Here is a 14,400-nt window from a genome sequence, read left to right on the forward strand (position 1 = left end):
CTTCTGTCATCGCCGCCGTTGCTGTCCGCACGGTCGGCCGCCTGAACGGTTTCCCTGTTGCCGCCGCTGCCGTGTGCACGGGCGGCCCCCTGAACTGCCTCCACTCCGCCACCGCTGCCTTCCGCTCGGTCGGCTTATGGATCTACGTCGCCGACGTGGCCGGCCTCAGAAGATGAACTGTCCTGGACTTCTGAGTTGTCAGCCTCCGGGCCGGCCTCCTGAACTGTGTTTTGTTCTCGTGCTCCAGCATGTGTGTTTTTGTTTTGGACAATTCTCTCGGTTCGCTGGAGCTTGTGTTGGTCCCTCCGTCCTGGGCCCCCGCCGCCCGCCCTGGGTTGGTCGTCTGTTTTTGTTTTGGGCTGTCTGGAGCCAGCCCTTGGAGGGGGGGTACTGTCATGGTCCTGGGTCGTTGACCCAGCGTTTTGTGTTTTGTGATTATTTCCCTCTGTTCTAGTTATTCTGTGTCCTCCCCCCTTGTGTCCGGTTCAGGTTCTAGATTTCCTGTTTTGTTCTGAAAGTCTGTGTCTGTTGTCATTGTGTTCAGCTTGTGTCCTCCAGTCATCATGTGTATTCAGATCAGCTGTTCTTCCCTCCTGTGTGCGATTACCCGATTACCGTGTGTGTGTGTGTGTATATATATAGTGGGTGTCGGTCTGTGTTCGTTGTCGGCTCGTCTGTGTTTCTTGGTATCCTGGTCCTTGGTCTGCGTCTCTCTGCTCCGCTCTCCGTTTTGTAAGATTTCAGGTTTGCTCTTTAGTTTCTCCCAGTTTAGGTTTGTCATTACTCATGCTTCATTGCCTGTTTTTGCCACTGCCACCGTGTAAATAAACTTCACTCGTATCATCAGTTTGCTGCATTTTGGGTCCTCCTTTTCCTCCACACCACACGGCTCACTCCGCCAGCCGTGACACATAAACAGAATTGTGGGATTCACAATGGAAGATAGACTGTTTATTGACAAGCTGAGCGGACCGAAGAATTGGGCAACATGGAAATTTCAACTGGAGCACCTGTTGAAGGCAAAAGGACTGTGGGGTATGGTACAGGAGACGGAGCAGTTAGCTGCGGATGCTAATGCCCAAGCACGAGCTGAATTTGAACGGAAGAAAGAAAAGGCATTTTCAGTGCTGGTACTGAATGTAAGTACACCCCAATTGTACTTGATAACAAACTGTAAGACCCCCAAAGAAGCATGGGAGATGCTAAAAGCACAGTTTGAAAGAGATACTGTTGCTAACAAGCTATTTCTGAAGAAGAAGTACTTCTGGTGTGAAATGAAGGAAGGAGAACATCTCAATGATCATTTAAAGAGGATGAAGGAACTTACTGATCAGCTAGGGGCAATAGGTTCTGTAATTGAAGAGGAAGATCAAATTGTCACCCTTCTAGGTAGTTTGCCACCCAGCTATGCAACTGTTGTTACTGCTTTGGAGACAAAGATGGACAGTCTGACACTACAGTTTGTTCAACAAGCCTTGATAAATGAGGAACAAAAGCGAGTGCTTACTGACAACACCACTGTGTCCAGTAGTGTATCAGCGATGTCATCTCAGATGCAAAGAAATGAGCAGAGTGGATCAAAAACACTGGGAGCAAACAGCTCCGACTCATGGAGATGTTACAAATGTGGGAAGGAAGGACATATCAAGCGTGATTGTCCAAGCATTAAAAAGAAATACAAGGCCCACAAGGCTAAAAGCGTGGTGTATAAGGACAAAGAGGACTCATATGAGGGAGCTTTTGTTGTAAATGAGTCATGTAAAAGTGATGCACAACAAGAAGAATGGTTAATTGATTCAGGAGCGTCAAAACACATGACATGGAATAAAGAAGCTCTACAAAACTACCAAGAGTTTTCAGAACCACAAACAGTGAAACTCGGTGATGGCAGAGTAGTTGAGGCTTTGGGTCTGGGCAACATAACAATGAAAATGTCATTCAGAGTTAGTGATGGAAAAGATGTCACAATGTATGATGTGCTGTATGTTCCCAAATTATCAATGAACCTTTTCTCAGTGGGAGCTGCTGCCAAGAAGGGAAACAGTGAAGTTCAAAAGGACTCATTGCTACATAAGAGGAAAGAATGGAGCTCTCCATGGAATGGGAACACAAAGATCTGACGGATTGTATCAGCTGGATATCGAGGGAAACTGCACAACCTGTCATGGAGCGTCAACTGCTTCAGTTCCAGCAAGTACACTCAACAAAAATATAAACGCAACACCTTTGTTACTGCTCCCATTCCCCATGGGATGGACGTAGAGACCTAAAATTCATTCCAGATACACAATATAACCATCCCTCCCAAACAGTGGTCACAAATCAGTCCAAATGTGTGGTAGTGGGCACATCTGCTATATTGAGATAATCCATCCCACCTCACAGGTGTGCCACATCAGGATGCTGATCTGACATCATGAGTAGTGCACAGGTGTACCTCAGACTGCCCACAACAAAAGGCCACCCTGGAATGTGCAGTTTTTTGCACTATTGGGGGTCTGGGGACCCAGAACCGGTCAGTATCTGGTGTGACCACCATTTGCCTCATGCAGTGCAACACATCGTCGCATGGAGTCTATCAGATTGTCAATTGTGGCCTGTGGAATGTTGGTCCACTCCACTTCAATGGCTGTGCGAGGTTGTTGGATATTCGTGGGAACTGGTACACGCTGTCGTATACGCCGGTCAAGCACATCCCGAACATGCTCAATGGGTGACATGTCCGGTGAGTATGCTGGCCATGCAAGAACTGGGACATTCTCAGCTGCCATCTGCCCTGAACAATGTGAACCATGATTCATCCGTGAAGCGCACACCTCTCCAACGTGCCAGACGCCATCGAATGTGAGCATTTGCCCACACAAGTCTGTTACGGCGACGAGCTGGAGTCAGGTCAAGACCCCGATGAGGACGACGGGCATGCAGTTGAGCGTCCCTGAGACGGTTTCTGACAGTTTGTGCAGAAATTGTTTGGTTGTGCAAACCAATTGTTCCAGCAGCTGTCTGGGTGGCTGGTCTCAGACGATCTTGGAGGTGAACCTGCTGGATGTGGAGGTCCTGGGCTGGTGTGGTTACACGAGGTCTGCGGTTGTGAGGCCGGTTGGATGTGCTGCCATATTCTCTGAAACGCCTGTGGAGACGGCTTATGGTTGAGAAATGAACATTCAATGCACGGGCGACAGATCTGGTTGACATTCCTGCTGTCAGCATGCCAATTGCACGCTCCCTCATTGCTTGTGGCATCTGTGGCATTTTGCTGTGAGACAAAACTGCACATTCCAGGGTGGCCTTTTGTTGTGAGCAGTCTGAGGTACACCTGTGCACTACTCATGATGTCAGATCAGCATCCTGATGTGGCACACCTGTGAGGTGGGATGGATTATCTCAATATAGCAGATGTGCCCACTACCACACATTTGGACTGATTTGTGACCACTGTTTGGGAGGGATGGTTATATTGTGTATCTGGAATGAATTTTAGGTCTCTACGTCCATCCCATGGGGAATGGGAGCAGTAACAAAGGTGTTGCGTTTATATTTTTGTTGAGTGTATATATATATACATATATATATATATATATATATATATATATATATATATAGCACTTTAGGCCTGTTAATAAATATATATATATATATATATATATTTATTAACAGGCCTAAAGTGCTATATATATATATATATATATATATATATATATAGCACTTTAGGCCTGTTAATAAATATATATATATATATATATATATATATATATATATATATATATATATATATATATATATATATATATATATATATATCCAGAAATCTTACCAGTGGCTGGACAAAGCTGGACTGAAAGACAGCACAGAGGCACTAATCATGGCAGCACAAGAACAAGCTCTGAGTACAAGATCCATAGAGGCTGGGGTCTATCACACCAGGCAAGACCCCAGGTGCAGGCTGTGTAAAGATGCCCCAGAGACAATCCAGCACATAACAGCAGGGTGCAAGATGCTAGCAGGCAAGGCATACATGGAACGCCATAACCAAGTGGCCGGCATAGTGTACAGGAACATCTGTGCCGAGTATAACCTGGAAGTCCCGAGGTCAAAATGGGAGATGCCCCCAAGGGTGGTGGAGAATGACCGAGCTAAGATCCTGTGGGACTTCCAGATACAGACGGACAAAATGGTGGTGGCTAACCAACCGGACATAGTGGTGGTAGACAAACAGAAGAAGACGGCCGTAGTGATCGATCTAGCGGTTCCGAATTACAGCAATATCAGGAAGAAGGAACACGAGAAGCTGGAGAAATACCAAGGGCTCAGAGAAGAGCTCGAGAGGATGTGGAGGGTGAAGGTAACGGTGGTCCCCGTGGTAATCGGAGCACTAGGTGCGGTGACTCCCAAGCTAGGCGAGTGGCTCCAGCAGATCCCGGGAACAACATCGGAGATCTCTGTCCAGAAGAGCGCAGTCCTGGGAACAGCTAAGATACTGCGCAGGACCCTCAAGCTCCCAGGCCTCTGGTAGAGGACCCGAGCTTGAAGGATAAACCGCCCGCAGGGGCGTGCTGGGTGTTTTGTTTATATATATATTAACCACACATTTAAATGGAAATGGCCCTTTTCTGCCGTGCATGGAGCGTTTAATTGGCCTCTGGCCCTTTAAACTCCGAGGGGCTGTAACTTTGGTTTCTTTTGGTCAATTTGCATGATTGACACCTCTTTTTAATCGTTTGAGCCAATAGAATCACAGTAACGATGCCACGTTCACGTTACTTCAACCAATCAGACGTTGCAATGCCAAAACCCATGTGGGCCCAAATTTACTGCATGTGGCGTCTGTCCAGTCACGTGTCTGTAAGTGGGTCTAAAATGGAGGTTGTTGATGGGAAACGGCTCTGATGCGGCTAGGTAGGCGTGGTAACTGCTGATAATCACGTGGCTACCAGCTACCAGCGAAAATAACAGAGGAAATCGGGACGGTAAGCTAATTTCTGTCTTAGCGCATTTGCGCCGCTGTGTGTTTTTGTGGTCTTCTTTTCCGGCTCATTCAGTGAATTTTGGTCTGATCGTGGTGAAACTTGGTGTGTGGAGTCAGTAATAGCTCTGGAAGCTAACCAGCCTGTCTTTAGCCGGTGTTCTGGGAATCCATTACCTCAAAAAACATCCTACCCAATGTTTCTGCGCAGACGCAGCGCATGCACACAACACCAAACCCAAATTAACTTCTGTTTCTCTCATCCAAGGTTGTGGTTCTTAAGGTTATGGTTAGGGGATAGTGTTAGGGTTAGTCACAAGTCAACGTCAAACTATAAGACGGGTAGGACACTTTGTCAGAGTAGGATGGCTTCTCAGAACACCTGTTACATGAAGTTTGAAGAATTTCTTGTTCGGTTTTGTTTGTTTAGCGGACTAATGCGCATTTACGTAACTGCTTGTTTAATCGTGGCTTGTTTTCGGTGTGTTTGGTGGTTGTAGAAATGGTTTATATGACATTTTAGCTGAGATTCAGAGGTTTCTGTGGATACCACACATGTCTGGACTTATATTTCTCACCCCGTGTTATAACCGATTAAACATGATCTCCTCCTTTTCGCCCCTGATACCGGGGGCGGACACTAAAACCATTAACTGAAGTATAAAAGTATGCAAGTATGTAAGGTTCCCTTCAGGGTCCATGGGGTCAGGTGTAAATTAGCTTTAGTCACTGTCTGTGGCAAATAAATTCAACTTATCATCAGAACCAACGAATATCTCCATAATTAAAACAGCAGCAAGACGTCTGCAGGGATGTTTCCTGTGCTCACTGCAGTTAAAGTAGTGTTACTAGATAAATGTCTTTAAATAAAGACAGAAATGGCAGTAACACACATTGTGTTAGGTACACTTGCTCAACTGCTCATTGTCACAAATATCTAATCAGCCAGTCACATGGCTGGAAATCAATGCATTTAGGCAAGATGACCCACAAAAGTTCAAACTGAGTATCAGAACGGAGGGAAGAAAAGGTGATTCAAGAGACTTTGAACGTGGCATGGCTGCGGGTGCGAAATCGGCTGATCTGAGTATTTCAGAAACGGCTGATCTACTGGGATTTTCCCACAGAAACCATTGCTGGAGGTGAACGACAATAGAAGTAGCAAGCCTGAAAAAAGCGTCCATAGCAGAGGAAAAGATCAGCCCATCATGATTGCAGAAAAAGAAAATACAGATCTTCAGCCTGGTTACCTACCTTTGATTTTAAAGTTCAGCTTCTTCCTTTCTGTACCAGCTTGTTGTGGTGAGATGTAAATCATGTAACTGCTTTGCTGTCTCACTTGTCAGTTACTGCCTTTAGGTGGCACTAAATGCCTGTAAGAAAGCAACATTCAAGTATTTGTAATTTTCAGTAATCTCTGTTTCATTATCAGTCTGCAAAGGCACTATATTTTTCTACACCTGCACTCGTCATACTGCGACAGAGCACTTATGTGTTCGCTGTTTCAGATCTGCTGTGTTTAGAGTGCAATATATGTTTTTACTTAACCTTTTATGTTGTTACGCAGGAAAATTGCATCACATTGACTTTTAGATGTGTTAAAATACACATTGGCTGATTTTCATGTAAACAAATAAATAAACATTTTAATGGGGAGCCATGAAGTTTTTGGAGTAACTCTCAGTAATTATTTGGACGTGAAATATTTGGTCGACATGTCTTATAACCTTATAAGAAAGCCTTTAGTTTTATTCAGGTACAGAACACCAGTGCTCCCAGTAGCAGGGGCGAAGGGGGGCAGATTGTATTTCATGGGCTGTAACACGAGCTCAGCTATGTAAGTATCAGCATGTGATTGTTTTCACAGAGTTGTAATTGCAGAGAAATACTCCATTCATTTTCAAGCAGGAACCTCTTTTGGGTTCTTTGGGGCTCCAGAGGTTAAGTGCTTCCAAGCTAACATTCACACACACTTACACTCCAAGGGATCCGAGAGCAACCTTGAGTTAGTGTTTAGCCCAAGGATATTTGGCATGCAGACTGGACCAAGCCAACAACCTTCTGATTAGCAGATGACCTGTTGTAAGCTTTAACTTCCCAGTTTATCAAATGCCCCTCAGCACTCCTTACCTTTAAATATAACCTCTTCTTTCTCTCCTATCCTGTCTGTCTTACATTTTTCTCCATCTCTGAGTGAAATCTCCTCACAAATACAGCTGCTGTATATTAGTGCTGTTGCCAAACTGCTGTTGAGTTGATCCAAACATTACATTTGAAATTACTTGCCTTATTCCCTTAATGTTCACTTCTAGCTTGTTGCTGAAGCTCCAAGACCACAGATAATGAACATCTGTACCAAAAACACTGTTTCGGATTATCCATCCATCCCTTTTCTGCTGCTTATCTGGGTTTGGATTGCAGTCTGAACATAGAAGCACAGGCTTACCTAACCCCAGCCAACACCTCCAGCTCATCCAGGGGGACACGAAGATGTTCTCCTCCCAGTAGGACTTTCCTGGAATACCTGACCAGGGACACGTCCAGGAGGCATCCTTGTCAGATGCCTGAACAATTTTAACTGGGCCCTTTCAATGTGGAGCAGCAGCAGCTCTACTCCAAGTCTGCTTACAGGCTTAAACACAGCCGTGTCATACTAATGATCATATAAAAAACTTCTATCTTTGGGCAGTTTGCAGGGTCAACATCTAGTTCTGTGTTCTGTAGGTCAGAAGGCTTCCAGCAAAAAGGCTCTCTTAGAGATAAACATATGTGGTGTCAGATGTACAGAACAACAGCAGGTATAAATGTGAATGTAGACAGGCTGTGTCTGTTGTCTTACTCTGTATGATGGGAGAGATGAGACCCAAGTGTAAATAAATACTTCAGGCCACTTGGAACTTTCTTTTTTATTGTCTCCTTCTTTAACTCAACCACCATCATTACAATAATGTTCTAAATATCTTAAGCAGGCAGCGGTGCATCACGATCAGCTCCAGTGGCTACAGGATCAGGCCAAGCATTGGACAAGAGTGTTGGAGGACCTGGTCACTTGGTCTGCCTTTCTCCCGGCACCGCCGCTGCACTCGAGGTTGATGCTCCACCAGGTGGGGGAGGGAGATGACCCCAGGCATTCCTGGAGGTTTCTTCCGGTCCATGGGGGAGGTGTGCCAGTGGCCTGAAGAAGATTCGAGGCTGCAGCTACTGCTTCTACTGTCGAGGAACCCCAGGCAGCAGCCCTGAGCCTGCCAGTGGTGGTGAGGGGCCATTTTGAGGATGTCCACCAGGCAATTATGGACCACCTGGTTGTCGTACCTGTGGAGCACTGCAACACTTCCAGGAGGGCTGAATGGGGCTGGAGGATCGGCCCTTCACCTATGTCAGGCATCTGAACAACGTGGCAGCCATGTGGCTACAGGGGGGCACAAATAAGGGGAGGCTCAGCTGGTGCATCTGATCATTCTCAGGTGGTTTCTGGAGAGACTCCAGGCAGGAGAGGCGGAGTGGGTCCACTGCACCAGCCAGTGGACCGGATGTTGCTGCAGTCCAACAGCAGTTTGCAGATGTGTACTCCCCACTTCTTGGCTGTACAAACTCACCATTTTGAATCATGCCCTGGCATGACAGTGCGTTCTCTGTCCTATCGGTTACCTGAACATAAAAGACTAGATATTCAAACAAAACCAGCTGAGATGCTGAAAATAGGAGTAATAGAGGTGCACAGTGCGTGATGTTCTTATGCTAAAGAAAGATGGGTCCATACTGTTCTGTGTTGATTACTGCAAGTGTCACAGTTTGATGCCTATACCATGCCCCAGCTTGATGGGGTCCTGGACACGTTAGGCACTGCTCGCTTGGGGACTGGATTGAACCCAGGGCAGATTCCCTGCCTGCAGAGTCCAAAGAATCATTCTCAACTTGTACAGTGTGCTGAATGGAAGTGTGACAAATTGGTCAAAGTCCAGCCACTTATAGACTCTGTGCAACATATGCTGCTGCCTACCTGGATGACATCATCATCTGTAGTGACACCTGGGCAGAACATGTGTCCGCGGTGGCCACGGTCCTGGAGTCCCCGAGGCAGGTGTGGCTTGCAGCTAACTCCAAGAGGTTTGCAGTTGGACTGAGGGAGATACAGTATCTGGGCACCACTTGGGAGGCGGGCAGGTGCAGTCGGGACACAGGCAGGATGTGATGGCTGTTGTTTTCTCCAAGAACAAAAGAGAGGTGAGACGGTTCTTGGGGTTCACTGGTTATTGACTAGGTTCGTGCTGAACTTTGCAGAAATGACCGGCACTTTGACAGCCCTGAAAGAGGGCCCCACATCTAGTCCAGTGGACCGAGCAGTGCCAGGGAGCATGAAGAAGGCTCTCTGTGGGGTCTCTATTCCACACCCCTGATTTTTTACTCCTTTTATTCTGCAGACAGATGCCTCAAGCAGAGGGCTTGGGGCCATTTTGTCCCAGCAGGTAAGGGGGGGGGGGGGTCAACCTGTCGTTGTTTACCTCATCCTAACAAACCATCACTGATTTAAGTGATCGGGGCTGCTATTTCAGTTCTCAGCTGGGACCGGAGGGGAAGTCTGCACCAGGATCAACAGCTGCACAGAGTACCTAACAGTGTGTACGTGTGGGCCCTTCATGTCACACACAGCTAATAATATACGATATGATGTAACCAAAGACAGAGTCAGTCCATCATGTAGCTGTGGATATGTACTGCAGTGAATGGGCCTCCACACATATCAAAGTTACCCTTGAATACTGTTCTAAATTTCTTTTTATTACAGTTTTAGCTTACAGATGTACACTGTTGTCTAAATATTTACATATGTTCTGACATAAATCATCAGCCTGTCTTATTAAGCCTGATACCTAAACTTTTTTTATTAATATACTTTAAAAAATAATTATGTTTAAATTCATGTCTCAGACATTTTTAAAAGCATATTTTTCTTCAGATTTTGTAATATAACTATGATAACTCATATTGTGACAGTCGTAATGCCAATATGATGATTTATCAAAGCTCCTGCTTTTAAATACAGAACTTTGAAGTTGCACCTCATGAAAGTCAATAATTCAACAATAAAAATGGCATTTTAAGACACAGAGGCACTTTGTCAGGATAATTCTGACTATAAAATCGCTGTATAGAACTGTTGACAACAGCTGAAAACATGACCACATCTCACAGCTGTGTGGTCTTATAGCCTTCAGCTGATCCAAAATGCTGCAGCAAGAGTCCTGACAGGGACTAGAAAGAGAGAGCAGATTTCTCCTGTTTTGGCTTCCTGTTAAATCCAGAATTGAATTCAAAATCCTGCTCCTCACATACAAGGTCTTAAATAATCAGGCCCCATCTTATCTTAATGACCTTGTAGTACCATATCACCCTATTAGAGCACTTCGCTCTCGCTCTGCAGGCCTACTTGTTGTTCCTAGAGTATTTAAAAGTAGAATGGGAGGCAGAGCCTTCAGTTTTCAGGCCCCTCTTCTGTGGAACCAGCTTCCAGTTTGGATTCAGGAGACAGACACTATCTCTACTTTCAAGATTAGGCTTCAAACTTTCCTTTTTGCTAAAGCATATAGTTAGGGCTGGACCAGGTGACCCTGAATCCTCCCTTAGTTATGCTGCAATAGACGTAGGCTGCCGGGGGATTCCCATGATGCATTGAGTTTTTCCTTTCCAGTAGGGCTGTTCGATATAACGATATATATCGGATGGCGATATAAAAACGTCTGTCGTTTCCTATTATGCTATCGTTTGTTTTGTGGTGTCACAAAATAAACTGTTTAATATTTTTCATGGTTTTGATGGTCACTGTAGTTATTATTAATTTCTTAAAGTTCTCTCTTTCTCTTATATTTTATATAAGTAACGCGTTACTGCCCATCTCTGGTACACTCATTCATACAAGGACTTTTTCCTTTATTCTGCTGCGTTCTCTCTATTATTCACACTCTGATGTGATTCTTAAATGTACATGCTGCTCTTCAGGATTCATATTTGAGTTGCAGCATCGATTATGGCTCACCTGGGAGGAGGCACTTGTTTTAATTACCTAGTGAATTTGATTTAATCTCCTCATTCCTTTCTTGGTAGACGCTGCAGTCTTAATGGAAAAATTTTGCTCTCTCTTCCACGTTAATGTCCTTCATTCTACCTCCAGTGCTTGAAGAACAGAAGCATATATTGCGCAAATACAGGGAGTGCAGAATTTAGTATTTAGTATTTATTTATTTATTGTCATTGTCAAGAACAATGAAATTGCGTTTGGGGCTTCCATACAACCCAAAAAAAAGAAGAAAATAATAAATACCCCTTAAAACCCAAGTGTACATATTTAACCCAGTGTGACTCCAATGCAATAAGACAATCCTTAGCAATAATGTTCGTAGAAATTCAGACAAAGACCTGAGAAACATGACAAAATACAACAATGCAACCCATTCAATATTATTGTACTGTGAGATATGATATCAGATATGATAGTTATCTATTTAAGAAAGAGGGGGGGGCAGGAGGGGGAAGAGAATAAAGATATGATGCACCAATGCAAACCAGTTCATTGCTATTAAGAAGTTGGATATGGTTATTGTCCGTGAGAGGGGGGCAGAGAGTTCAGGAGCCTCACAGCCTGTGGATACAGGCTGTTGGCCAGTCTGGATGTTCTGGCCTGTATAGACCTGTACCTTCTCCCTGAGGGCAGCAGATGGAAAAGGTGGCGCGCAGGGTGATGTTGGTCCCGCAGGATACTGTGCACCCTCCTCAGACAGCGAGTGGGGAAGATATTACTGATCTCTGGCAGACTTGTTCCAATAATTCTGCCAGCTTCTTTCACCACCCGCTGGAGTGCTTGCTGATCGGCCTTGGTGCAGCTGGGGAACCACACTAGAAATCCATACGTCAGAACGCTGCTGATGGCACAGTTGTAGAAGTTCAACATCAGAGATCTGGGAATGTGTGCGCTCCGCAGTCTCCTCAGGTAGTAGAGGCGCTGTTGGGCCTTCCGTACAACTGAGGTGATATGGTTGCCCCAGGACAGGTCCTCGGTCACAGTTACCCCCAAGAATTTAAAACTGCTCACCCTCTCCACCGCCTCACTGCCGATGAAGAGAGGCAGATGGTTGTTATGACCCCTCTTCCGGAAATCTACAATGATCTCCTTGGTCTTTTTGGTGTTTAAGACCAAGTTATTGTCGTGGCACCATGACTCTAGTTGTTGCACCTCTGTCCTATAGTTTGTCTCATCATTGTTGGATATAAGTCCGAGCACTGTGGTGTCATCTGCAAACTTAACAATGAGATTGGACGCGCAGGAGGAAATACAGTCATGGGTGAAGAGAGTGTATAGCAGAGGGCTCAGAACACACCCCTGAGGGGCACCGGTGTTGACCACAAGGGTGGAAGAGGTGTTCTTACCCACTCTGACACTCTGTCTACGGTTAGTGAGGAAGTCCACAATCCAGTTGCACAGAGAGGAGTTAAGTCCCAGTTGGTGGAGTTTGGGACGGAGTTTGTATGGCCGGATGGTATTAAAAGCCGAGCTGTAGTCTACAAAGAGGAGCCGTGCATAGGTGTTCCTGTGTTCCAAGTGCTTCAGTAATGTGTGCAGCACTGTGGCGATCGCATCCTCGGTTGACCGGTTCTCCCTGTATGCAAACTGGTGCGAGTCCAGGGATGGTGGAAAAGCAGCTCTGATGTGTTTAATGACCAGTCTCTCCAGGCATTTGGCGGGAATGGGGGTGAGTGCCACAGGTCTGAAATCGTTCAGACATGTGACATTTGACTGTTTTGGGATGGGAACGATGGTTGCTGCTTTGAAACAGGATGGTACCAGTGAACAATTATTAGGCAAATGAGTATTTTGTCCACATCATCCTCTTCCTGCATGTTGTCTTACTCCAAGCTGTATAGGCTCGAAAGCCTACTACCAATTAAGCATATTAGGTGATGTGCAACTCTGTAATGAGAAGGGGTGTGGTCTAATGACATCAACACCCTATATCAGGTGTGCATAATTATTAGGCAACGTCCTTTCCTTTGGCAAAATGGGTCAAAAGACGGACTTGACAGGCTCAGAAAAGTCAAAAATAGTGAGATATCTTGCAGAGGGATGCAGCAGTCTCAAAATTGCAAAGCTTCTGAAGCGTGATCATCGAACAATCAAGCGTTTCATTCAAAATAGTCCACAGGGTCGCAAGAAGCGTGTGGAAAAACCAAGGCGCAAAATAACTGCCAATGAACTGAGAAAAGTCAAGCGTGCAGCTGCCAAGATGCCACTTGCCACCAGTTTGGCCATATTTCAGAGCTGCAACATCACTGGAGTGCCCAAAAGCACAAGGTGTGCAATACTCAGAGACATGGCCAAGGTAAGAAAGGCTGAAAGACGACCACCACTGAACAAGACACACAAGCTGAAACGTCAAGACTGGGCCAAGAAATATCTCAAGACTGGTTTTTCTAAGGTTTTATGGACTGATGAAATGAGAGTGAGTCTTGATGGGCCAGATGGATGGGCCCGTGGCTGGATTGGTAAAGGGCAGAGAGCTCCAGTCCCACTCAGACGCCAGCAAGGTGGAGGTGGAGTACTGGTTTGGGCTGGTATCATCAAAGATGAGCTTGTGGGGCCTTTTCGGGTTGAGGATGGAGTCAAGCTCAACTCCCAGTCCTACTGCCAGTTTCTGGAAGACACCTTCTTCAAGCAGTGGTACAGGAAGAAGTCTGCATCCTTCAAGAAAAACATGATTTTCATGCAGGACAATGCTCCATCACACGCGTCCAAGTACTCCACAGCGTGGCTGCAAGAAAGGGTATAAAAGAAGAAAAACTAATGACATGGCCTCCTTGTTCACCTGATCTGAACCCCATTGAGAACCTGTGGTCCATCATCAAATGTGAGATTTACAAGGAGGGAAAACAGTACACCTCTCTGAACAGTGTCTGGGAGGCTGTGGTTGCTGCTGCACGCAATGTTGATGGTGAACAGATCAAAACACTGACAGAATCCATGGATGGCAGGCTTTTGAGTGTCCTTGCAAAGAAAGGTGGCTATATTGGTCGCTGATTTGTTTTTGTTTTGTTTTTGAATGTCAGAAATGTATATTTGTGAATGTGGAGATGTTATATTGGTTTCACTGGTAAAAATAAATAATTGAAATGGGTGTATATTTGTTTTTTGTTAAGTTGCCTAATAATTATGCACAGTAATAGTCACCTGCACACACAGATATCCCCCTAAAATAGCTGAAACTAAAAACAAACTAAAAACTACTTCCAAAAACATTCAGCTTTGATATTAATGAGTTTTTTGGGTTCATTGAGAACATGGTTGTTGTTCAATAATAAAAGTATTCCTCAAAAATACAACTTGCCTAATAATTCTGCACTCCCTGTAGACCCCAACCTCATCTCCCAATAACAGATAAGTGTTTGAG

This window comes from Rhamphochromis sp. 'chilingali', assembly GCF_963969265.1.
Source record: "Rhamphochromis sp. 'chilingali' genome assembly, chromosome: 11".
Classification (NCBI taxonomy): Eukaryota; Metazoa; Chordata; class Actinopteri; order Cichliformes; family Cichlidae; genus Rhamphochromis; species Rhamphochromis sp. 'chilingali'.